Genomic DNA, 11,346 nt, shown 5'->3' on the forward strand with positions numbered 1-11,346 from the left:
GAGACACAGTACGTCAGCAGGCTCTCGATGGACGAGTGGTAGAAGGCCAGCAGCAGCTTCCTGTCCAGGTTGAATTTCCTGAGGACTCTCAGGAAGTGCAGACGTTGGCGGACCTTCTTTACCACTGCTGTGGTGTTGTGACTCCAAGAAAGGTCATCGGAGATCTGTACTCCCAGGAACTTGAACGTGTGGACCCTCTCCACACACACGCCTTCGATGCAGAGGGGTGCGGCAGCGTCTTGTTCCTCCTGAAGTCGACGACAATCTCCTTTGTTTTAGCAGAGTTAAGGTGCAGTCTGTTGTCCTTGCACCAAGTTGTCAGTCTCCCTACCTCCTCTCTGTAGGCTGTCTCGTCACCTTCCGAGATCAGACCGACCACTGTCGTGTCGTCAGCAAACTTGACGATGGTGTTGTTGCCGTGGGCCGGGCTGCAGTCGTAGGTGTAGAGGGCGTACAGGAGAGGGCTCAGCACGCATCCTTGGGGGGAACCGGTGCTCACCATGAGGGTGGAGGACGTGTAGGGGCCGAGCAACACAGTCTGGGGTCTGTTGGTCAGAAAGTCCTTAATCCAGATGTGTGTGAGGGCAGGGAGGCCGAGAGTGTCCAGTTTGGCGACGAGGATGTCTGGGATGATTGTGTTGAATGCCGAGCTGTAGTCCACAAAGAGCATCCTTGCATAGCTCCGCTGTTGTTCCAGGTGGCCCAGCACAACATGCAGAGCAGCCCTGGTTGAGTGTTTCACCTCGCTTTTTGTAAATTTTATGGAGTACAGTGAACCCTCGGTTATCGCGGTTAATGGGGACCGAGACCACCCGCGAAAACTGAAAATCCGCGAAGTAGCGGCGCACCTTCAAAAATGCTTTAAAAAAAAATACAATATATATATATATATATATATATATATACGGGGAGAGAGAGAGTGAAATTCATGTTATAACAAAAAAAACAAATTATTATTAAAACGTATTATTTTTTTATTCCCCAGCCATTCTTTTTGTATTTATTTAATTACTCCGACTTTTACCTGCTGGTACGCCGTCCGGTGTGCCCTGTGCAATGAAAGGTGCCATTCTTTATTTATTTATTTATTTATTCATTTATTCATTCATAACTGACAGCTTCGCGCTCCGCTCGTGCCCGGGCGGAAGAGGTGCTCCAATTCGGCTTAACTGTGACACACGCCCACCCTCCTCCCCCGGAGCTTCCATTCGGTTAAACTTAGGGGCCGCTTGGCACCGCCGTGCCCGGGGAAGGTGCTCCTCTTCGGCTTACTGTGTCGCGAGCATGCCCTCCTCCTCCGGAGCTTCCATTCGGTTAAACTTAGGGGCCGCTTGGAACCGCCCGTGCCCGGGGAAGGTGCTCCTCTTCGGCTTACTGTGACGCGAGCATGCCCTCCTCCTCCGGAGCTTCCATTCCATTAAACTTAGGGGCCGCTTGGCACCGCCCGTGCCCGGGGAAGGTGCTCCTCTACGGCTTAACTGCCACGCACGCCGGCCGGAGCTCTGGTACGGTCCGAACCGCGCGAAACGTCGCCACCGATCGTGTCCGGGGGAACGTGCTCTTCTTCGTCCACTCTCCTCTTCGCCCACGCTCTTCTTCGGCGCACGCCGGCCGTCTAACCGCTCCAGCGCCCCGTCGTGCCGCTCGGCGAAACTACAATGCCCCCGAATATTTTTTATACCCGCGAAGCACTGAACCCGCGAAAGGTGAACCGCGAAGTAGCGAGGGTTCACTGTATGTATAAGACCAAGACCTACAAAAAAGTCTCTTGGAGCAATGAGCTAGGTTTTACAGGAAGTCGGCCATTTTGAATTTACTTAAAAGGGGGCGGGTCACCACAATGGACTTTGTGTAGAAATTATTATTGGGGCCCGAGCAGCGACCGCGGCGAGGTCCCTATTGTTTATGTAGAAATTATTATTAGGGCCCGAGCAGCGACCGCTACGAGGTCCCCATTGTTTTTGTGGAAATTATTATTATTAATATTATTAGGGCCCGAGCAGTGACCGCTGCGAGGTCCCTATTGTTATTAGGGCCCGAGCTGCGACGGCTGCGAAGTCCCTATTGTTTTTGTAGAAATTATTATTATTATTATTTTTCCGATTGTTCGATCGCATTTTTGACCCCCGAAACATGCACAAAAATTCACCAAACTTGGCAGTCTCATCGGGCATGGCGAAAAATTTGATATTTTAACGTCTAATATGAACAGGAAGTGAGTTATGAATTTTTGAAAGTCCGACTTTTGCCCTTTTTTGCATGTTTACAGGGGTCATTCTTTTGCACCCTGATCCTAAAGGCTTCATCTGATTGCCTTAAAATTCTGTCTGTAGCATCTTAAGACCTGGGACAAACACTGGGGCTAAAATCTTTTGTTTCCGAAATACTATATGAACGGGGGCGGGGCTTCGAAGTTTTCACTTAAGATTTCCTTCGCCGCAATGGACAAAATGCTTAATAACTCTCCTGCACATGCTGCTAAAAATCCAAAACTTCACATGTACATAAAGAGTCGGTACCTGAAGACATCGATATGTTTATATTCAGTTATACACCTTGCGCCAATCAATATAATTTTATACATTTTGACGTACTGCACGGTGCCCTTTTAACGAATCCGATTGAAAATTGGCTAGAAAAGACTCAAGACATTGATCTTACTCTATCCCTATTTTTGTGACTTTCCTTCGAAGGGCGTGGCTATTACGGTGCCGCAGAGTCTGATTAATCTCCGTGGCAACAAAAGTTCCTGCAAAATGATTCAGATGATCCATCTTCTCGAAATTTTTCACATTTGAGGATATTCAGGCCCTGAAGACGGCTGCCAACTTATTTTTGATCGCAGTGGTAGCGCCACCAACTGGTTAAAACAAATACAAATTATTTTCGTTGATGTTTTTCTCCGGGCAGGTTAACAAAATCTACCTTATGTTTGTTCGGATGAGTGTTTAGGCCTTGAGGATGTCACAATATGAAAGTCTTTCGCCTTCTTCAGAGTGTCACATGATGGTGTCTTGTGACCCGTCTTTATCAGCTGATGTTCCATGAGGGCGTGACTTACCTGTCACAAGAATGAAGGCAAGTCACGCCCCCCGCTGTCCGTTCACTCCGCCAAGATGCTGCTCCAGGTGGTAGAGAGGATGAAGGCTCCCTTGTCTCTGTTCATGGTTTTTATGCCTCGCTTGCAGATCTCAATGGCCTCTCTGATCCAGCGCTGTTGTTTGTTCTCTTCGTTGCGGATGACCCTGCCCTTCTCCCGGTCCATGATGTGGTTTTCCCTTTTGCAGTGGTCAGTGATTGCTGATTTGTAATATTCATGTTGTGCTTGTTCTTTTACTGCTCTGATTTTTCATTTTTTTGACAGGTAAGTCACACCCTCATGGAACATCAGCTGATAAAGACGGGTCTCAAGACACCATCATGCGACACTCTGAAGAAGGCGAAAGACTCGCCGAAACATGTCAGGTAAAAAATTAACCTAAAACATAATTGTCTGCTTTTAATGAATCTGTCAAATATCAATAATAAGAAGACAAAATGAACCTAATACAAATAAATGAATGCTTAATAACTCCCCTGCACATGCTCCTAAAAATCCAAACCTTCACCTGTAAATAAAACGTCCCGACCTGAAGACATCTTAATGTTATTATTTTGTTATACACACAGCGCCGCCAAGTGGAATCAAAAATGTGTTTTTATTTTAATTTTCACATACTGCACGGTGCCCTTTTGACGAATCCGACTGAAAATTTGTCAGAAAAGACTCAAGACAATGATCTTACTCTCTGCCGAATTTTGTGACGTTTTGGCAAAAGGCGTGGCTATTACGGTGCTGAAAAGTCCGATTGTACTTTGTGGCAACAAAAGCTCCGGCAACATGACTCAGATGATCCTATCTTCTCGAAGTTGTACACATTTGAGGATACTTCAGCCCTGAAGACATCTACCAACTTATTTTTCATCGTAGTAGTAGCGCCACCAACTGGTAAAAGCTAATACAAATTATTTTCTTGGATGTTTTTCTCCGTGCAACTCAACAAGGTCGCCCTCATATATGCTCGGATGACTGTTTCGGCCATGAGGATGTCACAATACGAAATTCATCCTTTTTCGTGAAAAGTTGTGGGAGTGGCATTGCACTGTTCGGCAATAAAACAACGCTGATTATGAGGTTCTAAATATGAACGACAACTCGTGAAACTTTACACACACATCAGGCAGAGCAAATTTATCAATATTTTATCCGTTAGTTGTGCAGCTTTTTTGAAATGGCTCGCCATGGCCCTCGAGAAATGTTCAAAAAAGCAGCCCTGGTTGAGTGTTTCACCTCGCTTTTTGTAAATTTTATGGAGTACAGTGAACCCTCGGTTATCGCGGTTAATGTTAAAATGGTCGAATGGTTAATGACAAGAATTGCAGTGCAAGCACGTATTATCGGCGCGGGTTCGATCCCCACCTGATGTGCCTCGCATGATTTCTTTGGCTGCCAGGATGGCCGAGTGGTCTAAGGCGCCGCGTTCAGGACCCAGTCTCCCCAGGAGGCCTGGGTTCGAATCTCGAATTTCCCCATTGTGGGACTAATAAAGGGAATATTATATTATTATTATTATATTATAATGGGGACCGAGACCACCCGCAAAAACTGAAAATCCGCGAAGTAGCGGCGCACCTTCAAAAATGCTTAAAAAAAAATACAATATATATAATAAATATATAAATATATATATATATATATATATTTATATATATATATATATATATATATATATACGAGGAGAGAGAGAGAGAGTGAAATTCATGTTATAACAAAAAAACCAAATTATTATTAAAACGTATTATTTTTTTATTCCCCAGCCATTCTTTTTGTATTTATTTAATTACTCCGACTTTTACCTGCTGGTACGCCGTCCGGTGTGCCCTGTGAAATGAAAGGTGGCATTCTTTATTTATTTATTTATTTATTCATTTATTCATTCATAACTGACAGCTTCGCGCTCCGTTCGTGCCCGGGCGGAAGAGGTGTTCCAATTCGGCTTAACTGTGACACACGCCCGCCCTCCTCCCCCGGAGCTTCCATTCGGTTAAACTTAGGGGCCGCTTGGCACCGCCCGTGCCCGGGGAAGGTGCTCCTCTTCGGCTTACTGTGTCGCGAGCATGCCCTCCTCCTCCGGAGCTTCCATTCGGTTAAACTTAGGGGCCGCTTGGAACCGCCCGTGCCCGGCGAAGGTGCTCCTCTTCGGCTTACTGTGACGCGAGCATGCCCTCCTCCTCCGGAGCTTCCATTCGGTTAAACTTAGGGGCCGCTTGGAACCGCCCGTGCCCGGGGAAGGTGCTCCTCTTCGGCTTTCTGTGACGCGAGCATGCCCTCCTCCTCCGGAGCTTCCATTCGGTTAAACTTAGGGGCCGCTTGGCACCGCCCGTGCCCGGGGAAGGTGCTCCTCTACGGCTTAACTGCCACGCACGCCGGCCGGAGCTCTGGTACGGTCCGAACCGCGCGAAACGTCGCCACCGATCGTGTCCGGGGGAACGTGCTCTTCTTCGTCCAATCTCCTCTTCGCCCACGCTCTTCTTCGGCGCACGCCGGCCGTTTAACCGCTCCAGCGCCCGTCGTGCCGCTCGGCGAAACTACAATGCCCCCGAATATTTTTTATACCCGCGAAGCACTGAACCCGCGAAAGGTGAACCGCGAAGTAGCGAGGGTTCACTGTATGTATAAGGCCAAGACCTACAAAAAAGTCTCTTGGAGCAATGAGCTAGGTTTTACAGGAAGTCGGCCATTTTGAATTTACTTAAAAGGGGGCGGGTCACCACAATGGACTTTGTGTAGAAATTATTATTGGGGCCCGAGCAGCGACCGCGGCGAGGTCCCTATTGTTTATGTAGAAATTATTATTAGGGCCGAGCAGCGACCGCTACGAGGTCCCCATTGTTTTTGTGGAAATTATTATTATTATTATTATTAGGGCCCGAGCAGTGACCGCTGCGAGGTCCCTATTGTTTTTCTAGAAAATATTATTACTTTTTTTATTATTATTATTATTATTATTATTAGGGCCTGAGCAGCGACCGCTGCGAAGTCCCTGTTGTTTTTGTAGAAATTATTATTATTATTATTTTTCCGATTGTTCGATCGCATTTTTGACCCCCGAAACATGCACAAAAACTCACCAAACTTGGCAGTCTCATCGGGCATGGCGAGAAATTTGATATTTTAAACGTCTAATATGAACAGGAAGTGAGTTATGAATTTTTGAAAGTCCGACTTTTGCTCTTTTTTGCATGTTTACAGGGGTCATTCTTTTGCACCCTGATCCTAAAGGCTTCATCTTATTGCCTTAAAATTTTGTCTGTAGCATCTTAAGACCTGGGACAAACACTGGGGCTAAAATCTTTTGTTTCCGAAATACTATATGACGGGGGCGGGGCTTCAAAGTTTTCACTTAAGATTTCCTTCGCCGCAATGGACAAAATGCTTAATAACTCTCCTGCACATGCTGCTAAAAATCCAAAACTTCACATGTACATAAAGAGTCGGTACCTGAAGACATCTATATGTTTATATTCTGTTATACACCTTGCGCCAATCAATATCATTTTTTACGTTTTGACGTACTGCACGGTGCCCTTTTAACGAATCCGATTGAAAATTGGCGAGAAAAGACTCAAGACATTGATCTTACTCTATCCCTATTTTTGTGACTTTCCTTCGAAGGGCGTGGCTATTGCGGTGCCGCAGAGTCTGATTATTCTCCGTGGCAACAAAAGTTCCTGCAAAATGATTCAGATGATCCATCTTCTCGAAATTTTTCACATTTGAGGATATTCAGGCCCTGAAGACGGCTGCCAACTTATTTTTGATCGCAGTGGTAGCGCCACCAACTGGTAAAACAAATACAAATTATTTTCGTTGATGTTTTTCTCCGGGCAGGTTCACAAAATCTACCTTATATTTGCTCGGATTAGTGTTTAGGCCTTGAGGATGTCACAATACGAAAGTCTTTCGCCTTCTTCAGAGTGTCACATGATGGTGTCTTGTGACCCGTCTTTATCAGCTGATGTTCCATGAGGGCGTGACTTACCTGTCACAAGAATGAAGGCAAGTCACACCCCCCGCTGTCCGTTCACTCCGCCAAGATGCTGCTCCAGGTGGTAGAGAGGATGAAGGCTCCCTTGTCTCTGTTCATGGTTTTTATGCCTCGCTTGCAGATCTCAATGGCCTCTCTGATCCAGCGCTGTTGTTTGTTCTCTTCGGTGCGGATGACCCTGCCCTTCTCCCGGTCCATGATGTGGTTTTCCCTTCTGCAGTGGTCAGTGATTGCTGATTTGTAATATTCATGTTGTGCTTGTTCTTTTACTGCTATGATTTTTCATTTTTTTGACAGGTAATTCACACCCTCATGGAACATAAGCTGATAAAGACGGGTCTCAAGACACCATCATGCGACACTCTGAAGAAGGCGAAAGACTCGCCGAAACATGTCAGGTAAAACATTTACCTAAAACATAATTGTCTGCTTTTAATGAATCTGTCAAATATCAATAATAAGAAGACAAAATGAACCTCATACAAATAAATGAATGCTTAATAACTCCCCTGCACATGCTCCTAATAATCCAAACCTTCACCTGTAAATAAAATGTCCCGACCTGAAGACATCTTAATGTTATTATTTTGTTATACACACAGCGCCGCCAAGTGGAATCAAAAATTTGTTTTTATTTTAATTTTCACATACTGCACGGTGCCCTTTTGACGAATCCGACTGAAAATTAGTCAGAAAAGACTCAAGACAATGATCTTACTCTCTGCCGAATTTTGTGACGTTTTGGCAAAAGGCGTGGCTATTACGGTGCTGAAAAGTCCGATTGTACTCTGTGGCAACAAAAGCTCCGGCAACATGACTCAGATGATCCTATCTTCTCGAAGTTGTACACATTTGAGGATACTTCAGCCCTGAAGACATCTACCAACTTATTTTTCATCGTAGTAGTAGCGCCACCAACTGGTAAAAGCTAATACAAGTTATTTTCTTGGATGTTTTTCTCCGTGCAACTCAACAAGGTCGCCCTCATATATGCTCGGAGGACTGTTTCGGCCATGAGGATGTCACAATACGAAATTCATCCTTTTTCGTGAAAAGTTGTGGGAGTGGCATTGCACTGTTTGGCAATAAAACAACGCTGATTACGAGGTTCTAAATATGAACGACAACTCGTGAAACTTGACACACACATCAGGCAGAGCAAATTTATCAATATTTTATACGTTAGTTGTGCAGCTTTTTTGAAATGGCTCGCCATGGCCCTCGAGAAATGTTCAAAAAAGCAGCCCTGGTTGAGTGTTTCACCTCGCTTTTTGTAAATTTTATGGAGTACAGTGAACCCTCGGTTATCGCGGTTAATGGGGACCGAGACCACCCGCGGAAACTGAAAATCCGCGAAGTAGCGGCGCACCTTCAAAAATGCTTAAAAGAAAATACAATATATATAATAAATATATATATATATATATATATATATATATATATATATATATATATATATATATATATATATATATACGGGGAGAGAGAGAGAGAGAGAGTGAAATTCATGTTATAACAAAAAAACCAAATTATTATTAAAACGTATTATTTTTTTATTCCCCAGCCATTCTTTTTGTATTTATTTAATTACTCCGACTTTTACCTGCTGGTACGCCGTCCGGTGTGCCCTGTGAAATGAAAGGTGGCATTCTTTATTTATTTATTTATTTATTCATTTATTCATTCATAACTGACAGCTTCGCGCTCCGTTCGTGCCCGGGCGGAAGAGGTGTTCCAATTCGGCTTTACTGTGACACACGCCCGCCCTCCTGCCCCGGAGCTTCCATTCGGTTAAACTTAGGGGCCGCTTGGCACCGCCCGTGCCCGGGGAAGGTGCTCCTCTTCGGCTTACTGTGACGCGAGCATGCCCGCCTCCTCCGGAGCTTCCATTCGGTTAAACTTAGGGGCCGCTTGGAACCGCCCGTGCCCGGGGAAGGTGCTCCTCTTTGGCTTACTGTGACGCGAGCATGCCCTCCTCCTCCGGAGCTTCCATTCGGTTAAACTTAGGGGCCGCTTGGCACCGCCCGTGCCCGGGGAAGGTGCTCCTCTACGGCTTAACTGCCACGCACGCCGGCCGGAGCTCTGGTACGGTCCGAACCGCGCGAAACGTCGCCACCGATCGTGTCCGGGGGAACGTGCTCTTCTTCGTCCACTCTCCTCTTCGCCCACGCTCTTCTTCGGCGCACGCCGGCCGTCTAACCGCTCCAGCGCCCGTCGTGCCGCTCGGCGAAACTACAATGCCCCCGAATATTTTTTTATACCCGCGAAGCACTGAACCCGCGAAAGGTGAACCGCGAAGTAGCGAGGGTTCACTGTATGTATAAGACCAAGACCTACAAAAAAGTCTCTTGGAGCAATGAGCTAGGTTTTACAGGAAGTCGGCCATTTTGAATTTACTTAAAAGGGGCGCGTCACCACAATGGACTTTGTGTAGAAATTATTATTGGGGCCCGAGCAGCGACCGCGGCGAGGTCCCTATTGTTTACGTAGAAATTATTATTAGGGCCCGAGCAGCGACCGCTACGAGGTCCCCATTGTTTTTGTGGAAATTATTATTATTTTTATTATTATTATTATTAGGGCCCGAGCAGTGACCGCTGCGAGGTCCCTATTGTTTTTCTAGAAATTGTTATTAGGGCCCAAGCTGCGACGGCTGCGAGGTCCCTACTGTTTTTGTAGAAAATATTATTACTTTTATTATTATTATTATTATTATTATTATTAGGGCCTGAGCAGCGACCGCTGCGAAGTCCCTATTGTTTTTGTAGAAATTATTATTATTATTATTTTTCCGATTGTTCGATCGCATTTTTGACCCCCGAAACATGCACAAAAATTCACCAAACTTGGCAGTCTCATCGGGCATGGCGAAAAATTTGATATTTTAACGTCTAATATGAACAGGAAGTGAGTTATGAATTTTTGAAAGTCCGACTTTTGCCCTTTTTTGCATGTTTACAGGGGTCATTCTTTTGCACCCTGATCCTAAAGGCTTCATCTGATTGCCTTAAAATTCTGTCTGTAGCATCTTAAGACCTGGGACAAACACTGGGGCTAACATTTTTTGTTTCCGAAATACTATATGACGGGGGCGGGGCTTCGAAGTTTTCACTTAAGATTTCCTTCGCCGCAATGGACAAAATGCTTAATAACTCTCTTGCACATGCTGCTAAAAATCCAAAACTTCACATGTACATAAAGAGTCGGTACCTGAAGACATCTATATGTTTATATTCAGTTATACACCTTGCGCCAATCAATATCATTTTTTACATTTTGACGTACTGCACGGTGCCCTTTTAACGAATCCGATTGAAAATTGGCTAGAAAAGACTCAAGACATTGATCTTACTCTATCCCTATTTTTGTGACTTTCCTTCGAAGGGCGTGGCTATTACGGTGCCGCAGAGTCTGATTATTCTCCGTGGCAACAAAAGTTCCTGCAAAATGATTCAGATGATCCATCTTCTCGAAATTTTTCACATTTGAGGATATTCAGGCCCTGAAGACGGCTGCCAACTTATTTTTGATCGCAGTGGTAGCGCCACCAACTGGTTAAAACAAATACAAATTATTTTCGTTGATGTTTTTCTCCGGGCAGGTTAACAAAATCTACCTTATATTTGCTCGGATGAGTGTTTAGGCCTTGAGGATGTCACAATACGAAAGTCTTTCGCCTTTTTCAGAGTGTCACATGATGGTGTCTTGTGGCCCGTCTTTATCAGCTGATGTTCCATGAGGGCGTGACTTACCTGTCACAAGAATGAAGGCAAGTCACGCCCCCCGCTGTCCGTTAACTCCGCCAAGATGCTGCTCCAGGTGGTAGAGAGGATGAAGGCTCCCTTGTCTCTGTTCATGGTTTTTATGCCTCGCTTGCAGATCTCAATGGCCTCTCTGATCCAGCGCTGTTGTTTGTTCTCTTCGGTGCCGATGACCCTGCCCTTCTCCCGGTCCATGATGTGGTTTTCCCTTTTGCAGTGGTCAGTGATTGCTGATTTGTAATGTTCATGTTGTGCTTGTTCTTTTACTGCTCCGATTTTTCATTTTTTTGACAGGTAAGTCACACCCTCATGGAACATCAGCTGATAAAGACGGGTCTCAAGACACCATCATGCGACACTCTGAAGAAGGCGAAAGACTCGCCGAAACATGTCAGGTAAAAAATTTTACCGAAAACATAATTGTCTGCTTTTAATGAATCTGTCAAATATCAATAATAAGAAGACAAAATGAACCTAATACAAATAAATGAATGCTT

The sequence above is a fragment of the Idiotropiscis lumnitzeri genome, unplaced genomic scaffold (assembly GCF_059441095.1).
Source record: "Idiotropiscis lumnitzeri isolate Australia: NSW breed Sydney's pygmy pipehorse unplaced genomic scaffold, RoL_Ilum_1.0 HiC_scaffold_67, whole genome shotgun sequence".
In the NCBI taxonomy this organism is placed as follows: domain Eukaryota; kingdom Metazoa; phylum Chordata; class Actinopteri; order Syngnathiformes; family Syngnathidae; genus Idiotropiscis; species Idiotropiscis lumnitzeri.